The sequence below is a fragment of the Xiphias gladius genome, chromosome 6 (assembly GCF_016859285.1).
Source record: "Xiphias gladius isolate SHS-SW01 ecotype Sanya breed wild chromosome 6, ASM1685928v1, whole genome shotgun sequence".
Taxonomy (NCBI): Eukaryota; Metazoa; Chordata; class Actinopteri; order Istiophoriformes; family Xiphiidae; genus Xiphias; species Xiphias gladius.
The window spans coordinates 3,353,760-3,367,699 of record NC_053405.1 but is presented as its reverse complement, the minus strand read 5'-3'; the positions used below and the strand labels follow the sequence as shown (position 1 = coordinate 3,367,699).

The 13,940-nt window shown below is 45.1% G+C and overlaps 1 protein-coding gene across 1 annotated transcript in view; it reads right to left on the bottom strand.

Annotated features, from left to right (window-relative positions):
- phactr1 (phosphatase and actin regulator 1) overlaps positions 1-13,745 on the bottom strand; it is a 40,528-nt gene extending 26,783 nt beyond the window's left edge. The window contains exon 1 of the mRNA XM_040129082.1: positions 13,384-13,745. The gene's annotated coding sequence lies outside the window, so the exon portion shown is untranslated. The remainder of the gene's footprint in view (positions 1-13,383) is intronic.
- Between the last annotated feature and the right edge of the window lie 195 nt (positions 13,746-13,940).

Below are 13,940 nucleotides of genomic sequence, written 5' to 3'. Positions count from 1 at the left end.
ACCGGAGCTACGAGGAGAGTGAAAACTGGACACAGTATCATTCAGTTGAGAGTTGTAGACACAAACACATCTCTAAATGAAGGATAATGTTGCTCTGTATCTGCTTGATTTGTAAATAAGCAACTGTTTGCTAACACATGAAGTTCATTTAGTGATAATACACTTGTTTACAGTTTGCTGCGTTGCCCCCAAGTTGTCAAAAACTGCTTATACAAGAAATCCTTTGTGGTTTTTATTGCAGTCTTGTTACTTTTCATGCGTTTATTCCGATGTCCTAGTGATGTGAGACCACGCTGCTTTGCTGTATCCATTGAAGAGCCACAACCGATTTTCACTGTCATTATCATCATCGAATAATCTGTTCGTTATTTATCTACTAAATGTAGTGAAAACTATCACAAGTTTTACTACTGCAACTTCTATCTTCTATGTACAGTGCATGTAACACCTACTGCTTCCCTGTACATCTTGGAAGAGGGGTCCCTTTCCTGTTACCCCCCCCTCCCCCCGTTTTTTCCTTATTCAGACCAAAAGGTCAAAGGGTAAAAACTGTTGCACTCTGTGCAGATCGTAAAAAACCCTCACAAATTTGGGACTTGTGCGTTTTCAGAAACAAAGTCTCAGTTACACTGGACAACCCGCAGATCTCGCCGCGGACAGGTCTCAGCGGGACCGCCTTCCGCCAAATAAACCGTGCTCGTGGAAACTGCCCGCAGTGGGGTGTTTGGATTATACCGAGAAATCGTGACGTGGTCCTCTGGAAAGATCCACTGCTCCTGAGTTTTTCTCAAAAGTTCCAATGAAATTCCATTCACCTCCACTGACTGAAGTTCCATTACTGGGGATCTCACAACCTGAGAAAACAAAAGCCAGAGTGATTTTGCATGGCTTGCAACCCACTGTAGTGAGTGGTAAAATAGGTTTCTTTATCATTTGGGTAAACCGACCCTTTAATTGAGCCACTCATGGTCATTACTGTCTTTAAGATTTATCTCCCCCCTAGAAAAGCAAATAACCTTCCCTCCTCTCCACTGAGCAGCTTGTCTATTTTTGATGACCATCCATCACCCCACACATCACCTTCTTATCCCATCTGGCCCTCTGTCTCCACCAGGCAAAAAATACATAAATAAATAAATAACTAATAATAATCAATCATCCTCTGGCCTTTGATGCTGCTGCTGCTGCTGCTGCTGCTAATTTGGGCCCTGAACTCAGACTACGATCCTGACAGAGATTTAGTGTGCAAAATTAATGTGCCGCTGTGCCACAGGGACAGTGAGGTAGAGACCTGCTGTTTGGCGTCTAAAACAGACTCCCTCCGCCATTTAATCTCCACCACACCGCTCCCCTTACCTCCATTTCCCCGACAGCTCATCTGTCCACCCACCGCATCCCTGATTTAGACGCTGACTGGCTGCAGTGCGGCTGAGGAATCACCGTGTCAAGTCCGAGGGGGCGAGACAGACAAAGTTCTGGGCGACAGAAGTTAATAGTTTTTAATTTGGGAGCATCTTGAGCCGAGTAAAAGGAAAAGGGGCTCAACATGTGGGGTTTTGTAGATAATCAGCTCCACAGCAGGAGCACTCCCCAGTTCACCACTCCCCTAAACTACACAGCATCGCTCTGCAGGAGACAGACAGAGTCTGGTGGGGCAAACGGTGGCTTCCAGTGGATAAATCACACAAGGGTTGAGGAATTTTCAACACTCCAGGACAGGTTACGGAGACGTCCGAACACCCTGACGCGTCGTCGGCGTGAGTGATCGTGACAACGTTGTCAAACCGAGATACCACGGGTCGCAGTTTCCGCGTCTAAATGAATGATGGGTGGGATTTTATCTGTCACGTCTGATCACATTTTGTCTGGTGAAGGAAGAGGCTGGTGTTGTTCTATATTCTTCTCGTTGTACACAGATGACATGAAAACACCAAAGCCAAAAATGCGTTAGTCTTTCATTCAAGACCCTTCGCTCCCTGTGGCTCGCAGCCCTGAGGCAACTCGGTTCTCACTGAAGATGTAAATCTTTTAAAAAAAAAAAAAAAGCTCACAAATATAAAGTTTCTTTTTTGAAAAATGGGTCTATTTTTCCTTGAACACTGGACCTTGTAGTTTTTAACAAACATCAGTCAAAAGAGGTGAAAATTTATATATCCCATAGTGAGTGATTCCAACAGCAGGGCGGTGTGTGTGGGATTGAGTCAAAGTTAACTACAGTGTGTGTGTGTGTGTGTGTGTGTGTGTGTGTGTGTGTGTGTGTGTGTGTGTGTGTGTGTGTGTGTGTGTGTGTGTGTGTCCATGGTAATGGAAGAACATGTCACCCAGTGCAACAGTGTGGCTGACTGATGTGTTTTCTTAATAGATTTTGGACCATAATGGAGCCAGAGCTCGAGACAATAGTTGTTAGTGAGACACATCCAGAGTATTTTCTAATAAGAATAATACAGAACATCACCATCCTTTAAATACGACAGGACACGTCTTTTTTGATTTTGTTTTTTCTTGAAGTAAAACGCATAAAACGAGATGCATCACAGGGTGAGCTTCAATTCAAATTCATGAAAATAAAACAAGTGAGAATACACAGTTATAATATACTACTGTTTATTATTGATGGACTGAGATTCAATCTAGTATTTTGTAAAAAAACAAAACAAAAAAAACGTGTGATTTTAATACTATCTTGCATGTTTTGTGTGAACTGTCGTCACATTTGTCCTCCAAAGTCACGTGACTGGGGTTAGGGTTGATGGATTGAATGTAAGAGAGTGAATGAAGCAGGGCGTGTTAGTGAAAAGGCGACTTGTTTCATTCTGATTTGCTTTTTTCTCAAACTAATCCAAAACTGGAGTTACAAGGTTTTCCTTGTGACAGCACGAGCTACCGTGTTTGGTTTGGTCTCCTTCGGTCTCTTTTTATTTCTCCATCTGTCTAGAAATGTGTTGGCGTCGACACAGCCGCAAACACAAAACACGGCTAAATCATGTGCGACGTGTCGCGGTGGGACAAAGGAAGTCTGAGATTTCAAAGGAAACGCATAGTTCAATGTTTTCTCTTCTTCTACAGTTTATTTATCTCCTCCTCTCTCACTGCCATTCACTGTTCAAAAGCCTCAACGCCCCCCTCCCCTTCTGACTGGACCCGCTACGTGTTGATTTAACACAAAGTGACAGAACAGCAGAGTCTCTAGGAGACTGTGTGTGTGTGTGTGTGTGTGTGTGTGTGTGTGTGTGTGTGTGTGTATCCCTGTAAATGTGTGAACGTGAGACTTGGCATATCACAGGGATATGAGTCACCCCCCCCTCCTCTCCCTCTCTCTGTCTCCTGTATGCGGCTCATCTGTTTTGACAGGTGGCCCTCACCAATAGAGACAGCACACTTAACCAAAACGCTGTTAAAACAAAAAAACAGTTACCGGTGATGGGTCCCGCAACTCAGGCTGCGTTTTCTGGTTTGGTTGCGTATTTTTTTTTCTTGGTCTGGGGATAGCTCGGGCAGCGGATCCTCCCCCTCTGGCTGAAGTGCCCAGGGATGAACCACAAGGGGGCACGCTTAAAACAACCACAGGGGGTGACACAAATATCAAAGAGAGGCTCTCTGATAGGCTACAGGACAAGGAGGAGTATGACACAGCAGGCAGCCCAACAGTAAGGGGTTGAGAACCAGAAATGACATTACTGAATCCAAAACACGCCTGCACAACAACAAGAAATACAGCCCGACAACAAAATTGGATTAGTGAGCCTCTTACAGCTATCGATATATTTAGGTAATAAAAAAACTGATAAAGAGAATCAATTTGCTCTTGTTTTGTAAATCAATACATACAACAATCATTTTTGGCAAGAATCTAGGGCTGCACCGAATGATTATTTTCATTACTGTTTAATCTATGGATCAATCTCTTACTATAAATAAATTGCCAGAAAATGGTGAAAAAACCACAAAAAAAAAAAAAAACACCCTTTACAATTTCCCAGTGCCCGAGGTGATGCTTTTGAGGGTCTTGTTCTGTCTTATCATTGGTGCAAACCCCTGCGCCTTCTCTTTATAATGATTTAAATACAGAAAAGCAGCACATTCTTACATACGAGAAGCTGAGAACAGTGAATGTGCTGCTGTCTTTGCTTGTGCAGTGTGCTACCAAATAACAGCAAATGTAAGACAAACGTAAGTTCGGAAAAAGGAATACGTGGATCAAATACACACAAACGCACAACCTGTAAAACATGTAAGTATTGCATTATCCTTTTGCATATCTGTCAACATATATGCTGATATGATGCATCTGTTTTAAGATAATACCAGCGATATATCGGTGGGACTAACAAAAAGCAGAAAGTTCTCTCAGACTGTACTGAAGTGACTGGAAAAGACACAAAGCCTCTCAGGAAATACAGACGTACAAGACACCGGGGTTGACCTGTTTCGCCATTTTCATTAACATGATCCCAGGTCTTAAAATGGGCATGTTTGGTGACATGCTTGTTTGACACATGTTTTAGCCTATAAAACACGCCGCTGTGGTTCCTGACGCCTCAGTTTCACAAGTTTACCTCAGGCTCAAGTAACTGACAAAGGTGGCGGAAAGTACCAGAGCTCATCCTTGGGTTACAAAACAGACGTTACGGGACTCTGCGGGACTTGTAATAACTAATTACCCTTTACAAAGTGTGATCCGAATATAGTACACTCAGAAAGTCAGAATACATATTAAAGAGTCTTGATTGATTTTGACCCGCATTGACAAATTGTGGTGAGACAGCTCCAGGAAGACCTCACAAAACAACAAAAGTAAGCTTCAAAAATGTGAAAGAATATTTAACTTTCTCTTTGTGAATTTTCATTGGCAGTGGCATTTTCTGTTAGTACAAAACAATTACGCATTGTGCAGTGATTTCTTTTATACCGACTGCCAAAACAGTACACTATGACTATACAGTACACTCCGCCTGAAGCATAGCGTTGGTTCTAGCAGAGCACGGGGCGTTTACGTCGGGTGACTGGCATCGGCTCCTTTATTCATGCTTTACCAGCAGCTGTTTGGCTACCAGCGAACTAATGATGTCGGGTACGTAGCATGGGATTTGTGGACGACTTGAGAGAGGAGGAAGCAGACAAAGCGGGTTGAGAGGACAGCTGGTACAACCAAAGGATAAACAACAACACTTCCTCGGAACATAACCCCAGGATTGCACTGAATAAGGCTGGACAACAAACTAAATTCATCAAATTACCAACACTGTGCTAACTCTTATTGCAGTTATTATTTATTTTTCCATTATCAAATTACTCTGCGTATAATTTTTTCAATTAATCAATTTGTCATTTTGTCTATAAATTGTCAGAAAATAGCGAAAAATGTCCGTCATTTTTTGCCAAAGCCGGTGGTGACACGTCCAGTTCACTCGTTTTGTTCGACCAACTGCCCCAAACTGAAGAACAACAAGGGAATGTTTCTCATTTTTGCTTGAAAGGTGACTTAGACAACTAACTGATTATCAAAAAATCTTGGCAATTAATTTATCAGCCAATCGTTTCATCTCCAGTCAAGCACAGACGTCCACAGTCTCTACCATCTTTTCCATACCGTAGTTGGTCCAGACAAAAATATAAGGCCCTCGCACTGCGCATCACAGACTGATGAACCGCAGTGTACGAACATCCAAGCGCATTTCCCTTTAAGCCACACTCGTATATGCTCTTGTACTCTGACATCACACCAGCTGAGAGGCCTTCGCCACTATCTTCACTGTCAACTTAAGTCTGAGTCATACGCCTTCCTTGGCTCAGGTTTTTTTTTTCTCTCTCTCTGCACAATGGCTGGCTTGTCTGAGCTGAAAGGATGGACCCGTGTGCCAGCGGATGAGGAGTGAAGGGGTTTTTGTGCGTTTCGTTGGAGGCAGGGTAGGCAGTGGAGGGGCTCCTCTGCATTTAAAGCCCTCGCACATCCTCCCCGTGCTTTTGTATTCTGCCCAGGTAGTTCTGGCACTCTGCTGCTCAAGGCCTGGCTAATGTATGCAGATAGCAGTGTTGACGCACCGTATGTGCCCGAGACAGAGACAGCGCAAATGAGAGAGACTGAAGGAGTATTACTCAGATAATGGGATGTAGTTTGTGTGTGCACCGTTCCCACCATATTCCATGGAAGACAGCCAGCTCTGTTTCTTTTTCACTGTGCCAGTGTTTACGGTGCTACAATTTAAAAGCCTCCATCCTGCCATCCTGTCCTCCTCCTCCTTCGACTCTTCGGGCTCCTCCACCTCCTCTCATTTAAGCCCCCTCTGTCTCAGTCTTTCATTCAAGTCTGTATTAGTGCTCTCTCTGTTTGAACAAGAGCATGGTAATGCCCTCATACTGGCCTTTGTGAGAAGGGCTAGGCTCTAACCAAGCTGACCTGGATTTACACTGCTGGAGCAGAGCTGTGCTGCCTGGGATCTGGACCGGCTCGAGACGATGAAGCACAGCAGAAATGCCAAAGGACAGGCTTTGAAACAAATCTGGTCTGATAAAAGGGCATATAAATGGAAAACAATGAAACAATTGCCCATTTATGGCCTGCAGTCGTTGGATTATTCTTGTTAACTTCCCCAAACATGCAAGACCCACTGGTAGGGGTGCGTCCATCATTACAAATTTAACACTGCTCTGGCCAATCAACAGTTCAGTGACATTAAGAACAGAAAATGTTTTGACTTCGTACAATGTGAAAAGGGACCCCCCGCAGTGATGAACCCACAGAGAACCAACACCGACTCAGCAGTCTGACAGAGCTTTTCAGCCTCTTCTAGCTCATTGTTTTGGTTTTACAGCACAGACACATTGTTTGGTGCAGCCTCGTCACTCTAATCAACCGTGAAACCAGAGCCAAAAGCAAATCACACCGATCACTTGATTCTAAGTTATTAGGTGGACACAAAGACAACTTACAATCAATACTTGCTCAGTTCCTGCTGGAAGTGTAAGTAGGAAAATGTGTGCCAACGCATAATCCACTGCAACGCCCAAAGGCTGTAATGCATCAGAGCTGTTTGTCTTTTAAATTGCTCTGGAGTTCATCTGCCACTTAGTGTAAACAAACGGACCGATAAAGCTTTAAATTCTCTTCCAGACTGAATGGATAAATATGTAATTTCTCATCGCCTTCCAAAACAACACTAATGTTTTCTGGTCTGACATCGCTACCAGCGAGATGGCTTTGCTTCTCATTGCCTACCAAAACCATTAGAGTTTACTGTTAAAGAAACGATTAATGTACCGATTGTCCTGGGACCTGACATGATTACGTTCGGTAAGGCTCAGGTACGACGACTACGTGGTTACGTTTAGGGAAGGTTAGGGTTAGCGCACAAAAACATGGTCGTGGTTGAAAGAAAAAGGCTGACTGTAGGTAGGAAACAGGAAAAGAACCACGGTCTGGCATATCCAAGCAGAACAGGAAGCGCCCCGACTTCTTCCCTCCATAATTCTGTGGCACCAAAGTATTAGCTCACTGGCATTAGCTGCTTTACTCACGCCACACAATCAGCTACCTGGCTACCAGCTGTCTACCATCATCTGGTCATATTCACGCAGGTGTATAGTGTGGTATTGTAAACTAATAGTTCTCGCAGTTACTTTGCTCATACCTTATATATTGTGTTCCTTGTGAGGCTAGTTTTTGGTGTTGTGGATTTATTGTTCATTCGTGTCTCACGTTCATCTCATGTGTGGAGGGACTAGTTTTCCCAGGAAAAATCATCGTTGCCGGTCAGATACTTTGGGAGCTCCCTCAAACAGCAAACAGACTATCAGACATGACAGACCACTGTTCATTTCCCATTTGTTGACCCATCCATTCGCCCCGACCTCCTGCCATGTTTTGTGGCGCCAATAGCAGATATTTTACTTCCTGAACTAATAATAATATAGCTCCAGTGAAGCGCGGGTGTGAGCAGATAAGGAATACGCATTTGATTTCCCATACAATGTGTAAAATAGTTTGTTTCCAACTATAAAGCCCCTTCGGGGGAAATTGGAAGAAAACATATGGGTTTATGAGGTAAATAAATGCAACCAGGAGCAGTTACACTACATATTAGATTCAGCAAATTTAAAAATCTGTGAGCACATGCTAGGTTTAAAATTGTCAGTAATTCGCCCACAACTATCTCCACTCCAAATAAATCAAGAGAAGGTTAAGAGTAAGCCTAAAGTACCGAGACACCCAGTAGCAGAGTGATGATTTTGCACCGATAGCATCGGTGGAAAGTAGAGAAACATGAAACACTGTAGTGAAATCATCGGAGCCTGGTTCGGCACTGAACGCGGCCGGAGAGGGCCGGGCTCAAAAGAGCAACGCCAAGCGGTCTGGCAGAAGCCTCGATGATAAACGCTTGTTTACTAAACCCAGTGTTCGCGTACACCCGGCCTCCCACACACATATGTACCAGGCAAGCACTGCATATCAACACACACACACACGCGCACACACACACACGCACACACACACACACACACACACACACACACACACACACACACACACACACACACACACACACACACACACACACACACACACACACACACACCGGAGGTGGCATGTGTATTTGTCACAAACCAACGGTGACACATGTCAAAGCCAAGAGTGGGCTGGGTTTATGCAAAACAACAGCGGCTGAACACACAAACATGAAGTAAACGGGAACTGAAGGAAGGGGTGGGCAGATGGGTCAGTGGTGACAGAGAAAATGAGATTATAGCGAAGCAATTTGGGGGGGGTGGAGAAAAGGAGAGAAACATAGGAAGGAAAATATCCCTCTCTGTTATAGTTGGCAGTGCCCGCTGGACTCTCCATGACGCCACACTTGCCTCATGCAGCTGCAGCCTGCTCACTCTGTTTTCAGCTAATAGCCCGGAGCAGCACTGCTAGCAAGCCTCCCTCCCTGCCCCTCCTTCAGATTCAAGCCATGCCCGATGGAAAGCCTGCCACACAGCTCCGAGGGCAGAGCAGTCCTACGAATACTGGGGACGGCTCGGCCGGCCTGGCTTAGTGCGTTTAGTGGGAAACAAAATGGAGAAGAAGATTTTTGAGGGCCAGCGAGAGGGCACCTGAGGTCTCTCTCAGCTGCACGCTTTTATGAGTAGGTGGGTCTGAACAGCGTGAGTCATAAAAAGGTCTAGGCAGGCGAAAGGGGGGGCATGATACAGAGCAAGCATGTGAGTAATTCCTGATCTCATTAAGATTTATGTAAGGCTGTTTCTTTTGGGGGTTTTTTTGTTTTTGTTTTTTGCTTGAGGCAAAGAATAGAGATAGCTCCACGATAAAAACAGATCTACACATGGTAATTCATACAGTGGCTCTCTATGTTAAGATTTTGGTTGACAGTGTCTCTGTATAGTTGATTTGACACGAGTACTGACTAAGGCATTGCAGGCTACATGTCTAACAGAACGGTGGTGGAAAAAAAAGGAGAAAAAATCAAGACAAAGCAGAACAATAGCCAGGCAGGGGATTTTTCTAGAGTTGGCATCTGTCCGAAATGGAAAATATAGGCTCGAGTCTAGCCCCGGCTGCCAGGCGATACACGCCATGTGACTGGGATTTGTCACATCGGGCTATTCCGTGGGAGGGTCGAACACGAGCTCATTTAGAAAGAAAGCTCGCGCATATGTGCAACGCCGCCGATTCCGCGCAAATGAACCCGGGCCGTGGTCGCCTGCTCCGCTCGGTGGCGTTTTCAGCACCGGGGGGCAGTGGACAGCTCCGCGCCGACGCGATGTTAAAGCGCCCCCCCCCCCCGCGGATGTGGAGGGGGTTTTCACCGGAGAAGGTGCTGGCTCCCGGGTCTAGAAAGGCGATGTAAAACGGGCGCGGATCTGGCTGCAAACCCACATCCAGATGCTTACGGTCCGGGCTTCGTGACGGCGTACCATCGTGACCATGGCAACAAAGGAAACAATAACTCACCCCCCCCCACACACACACAACAAACCGGGCTAAAGCCCCCATATTCTGGCGAGGATTTCGCGTGCCGGAGCATGCATTCCTCACCCTTTCTCCAAATGCAATAATAATAAGTGCATTTTAAATGAGCAGCCCGAGGCGGCCAAGTTCACACAACATCTCACTGCAGCCGACAGTCGAGGCGGAGTCTGGTCGGAGCAATAGCAATCAATCGTCTGATGGGGGGAATTGGGTTTTTCCCATACCTAACCGTGCTCCGCAGAGCGCATATCACACGGATAGTTGGAATCGACGCCAGCCCATGTCAGACATTCTCTCCGGTGCACGAGTCACCGTGTGGATACCATCCACCGAGGTGCAGCCGAGCACCATGGGCACCGTCAGACCTGCACAGCGAAAGCCCAAAGTCATGCTGATGCGTGGGAACTGTCACTGGACGATGAAGCAATTTCAAGAAACCGACTCACTACGAGGCTGCTAATACACCCGGACGTGAAGCGGGGAGCATCCGTGTCGCTGGCTGGCTGCCTGCCCTACCTGTCTCCAGGTGCAGCGAGATCCTCGCCTCGTTGATGTAAGGCGTGTCGCTCTTGGACCGGACCCTCCGGATCGGTCTGCGGTCTACCTCCTCCTCCGGGGCCGCCGCCATGTTCGGCCAGCCGGGCAGCGTCCACTGGCGACCGGCGGGACTGCGAGAGACTCGGCGCCGCAGCAGCCACTCGTGCACCCGCCCCGGCAGACGGTGTGGGAGGGGGGCGGGCTATTGTGATGGTGATGGAGGGTAGGAGAGGACAGAGAGAGGAGGAGGGGGGGGGGGGGGGCTCGATGAGCCACTGTTCCTCTCTTTTCCTGTAAGTCAGCTCCACCTGCTCAAGTTCCGACTCGTCTCCCTTATCCAATGAAAAACAACAGGCCACAATCACATCATTTCAACTCTCCTCTGCGGCTCATCTCTACAGGAGAGCTGAAATGATTAGTCACTGCCTCATTTAGTCGGTCGGCAGCTTCTCAAAACTGCAGGGTTTGTTGCTTCTCTCTGTTTTATATCATTGTGAATCTAACATCTTTCGGTGTCAGACAGTTTAACACCATAAGCAATGTGAAGACGTTGCCTTGGACTGTGGGAACTCAAATTTACAGCCAGTTTATAAACTAAATAAAAATAATAAATGGGTGAAACAATAATGTAGAACTGCAACGATTAGTCCACATATGGAAAGTTAATCCAAACCCGTTCTGTTAATCAGAGGAGCCAGATTTTAAAGTGAACAGTGGCTCTTCCCTCTCAGATATGAAGGTTCTCAGTTGTTTTTGTCTTTCGTGGCTGTAAACTGAGTATCTTCGGGGTTCGGACCCTGCGCAGACAAAACAAGATATCTGGAGATGTCACCTCCGGTTCCTGGAAACTGTGATAGAGATTTTTCTAAAATGTACTATTCTGACATTTAATAGGCCCAATGATTAATTGATGAGGGGGTTAATGGCCCCATAGTAATGAAAACAATCAATAATTGCTGCACCGATTTGCAGGTTCACCAGCCTACATTTCAAGTGCATCGCTGGTAAAAAGAGCGTAGGCCTGGCTTTTGTAAAATCTAGAAGCTATAGGCCTATACTGTAAGTGACTTTTGTGAGTATTTTCAGAGAAGCAAAGATGGTAACAGGATACAGTTGATGCTACAGATCTCTCAGGCAGCTTGCCCCATGCGGCTCCAAGAAGTGTCCAGTTTTCTCCGATCTCCATTAAAACCCTCTTCAAGAAAAGCAATCGGGTCCCCATCATGAAGCACTGCCACTATATGGCCCTTTGAGATCAGTTTTTCAGACAGCACCAGCCAATGAGATAACGCTATGGTTTGACAACACCGAGCAGACTGGCCAATGGAAATGCCATCAGGGCGGGACAAAGGATTCAGTGGAAGTGACAGGGTTGACAGCTGCTCAGGCTGCAGAACCAATCGCCAAAAGTTTTCTGTTCTCATCACAGGCTGTATGGATGTATGTGTATATCTATATTATATATATGTGAACTATGGGGTCATATATATAATATGACCCAAAAGAAATGCATTTAATCAAGTAGGCCTTGGGATTTTGATACCAGAATTGTCAGTATCACCTAGCTATGTGGCCATTATCAAAATCCATAGGCTGAACACTGTAGGGTAAAAAAACAAAAACAAAAAAAAACACCTTTTTTAATCAAATATTTGCTATAGAGAGCAGGAACAGAACTGCAGGAATGTAGACTGTAGAGAAGACTCAAGCTAATATGGTTTCAGCACATAGGGACATTAGCTGAATCGCATTATATGGAGTCATTCTTAATAATCATGCCATTATTCACTTATAATTTCTTATGTACCGTATTTGAGTCATGGCTTATTCGACTTGGCTGCTATAACACTGCAGTATTGAACAACTAATTGGGATTGATAAAGTACTCTATCTATTTTAATCAATTAAAGCAGTATTTTTTTCTTTTTCTTTTAAAAGACACCACAGTATACCCTTGTATTGGTGTTGTTAGTTGTATGTTCAACCAGTCCAACGCTGGCCTCTCACGGAGAAAGGAGAATCAAAAATAATGGGTTAATGGGCTCACAATTATCTCAGCAGCAAAGTACAACAGAGGGACAGTACAGCAAATTAAACTTTGACTATTCCTCCATTGGCAGCTATGGATAAAAGTAAACCAGGCAGCCCCCGTAACAAATCTACTTCTTGGTTATGTAATTTTGAGAAATACAAGAAGCTGTATATTCTACCCAGAGTGATGCCTCTTCAAAGCCCAGTGCTACTTGGAGGGAAAAATATCAATACACATTCAGTTGTATGCATAAGCCCCCCCCCCCCTGCAGCAAATTACATATTTTGTAGATTTTTTTTTTTTTAAGTGAAAAGAAGTAAATCCAACCCCTGCAGCAAACAAAATGTAAACTGAATACTAAACAAACTGTAAACTGAAAGTTAAAAATGAGCCTTTATTCAAATCATAGTGCACTCTTACTTTTTTACTTCATTAACTTAAAAAAAATAAATAAAAATGAAACGGTAAGTGGCATGTACAAAAGTCTGGGCACCTTACTAAGTCAATACATTAAATAAACTAAGTATTTACTCAGTGCCCAAACTTTTGCACATGTCACAATCACTGATTGATTTTATTTTTTTAAGTCCATGAAATGAAAAGTAACAGTTCCTTTAACATTTGCAGAGAGGCTCCATTCAATGCCTGTTTTCTGCAGGGGGTCGTATTTACTGCTTTTCACATTAAAAAAAAAATAAATAAATAAAATTAAATTTAAAAAAATCAACTAAACATACGTAAACTGCCCAAACTTTTGCACACAACTACGCCGCAAGAGACCTTGTGTAGAACAAATGCTCCCTCTGCTGGTCCTGTACTTTTTGGGAGGGGGGTTGTTATTTACCTCGCTGTCCGTGTCGATAGGCTCATATCCCCGCAGCCAAACCAACCCGCCCCGGCTGCTGCGTTGGTGGTGGGGGGGGGGACAAAAACAAAACCCCACTGAGACTCCAGTTCCTGGTCCCCGCAGCTGATGGTCCTGCTGGCTCCGGCCGGACAGGTAGCTCGCATTAACACACCGCTCGTCTACCAGAGGACCCGACTCCGGCCGGGAGACGCTGTCCTCACGCTACTGTAACGTGTGATGCTGCTCGAGCCGCTTCGGGAGCTGTTTCCTCGGGTACCAGCACCAGTTAGCCTGCTAGCTCGTCGCTAGCATAACAAACGACGGGCTGCGTTTACTGCTGTCGAGGAGGGTCCGCGCCTAACCTGTTAGTGTGCAGGGAGAGAAAATAAAATAAAAAAAAAACAAAACAAAAATAACTACGGCTACATTACTGTTTTACTGAAGGAATAGCAGCCTATGCCCCGGCTCGTGTCGTAGCTAGCGGGTACATTTAATTAGCAGGCTAACTTCATGCTAACTGAGCTGACCTCGGAGCTACAGTGACCTTACAGAGA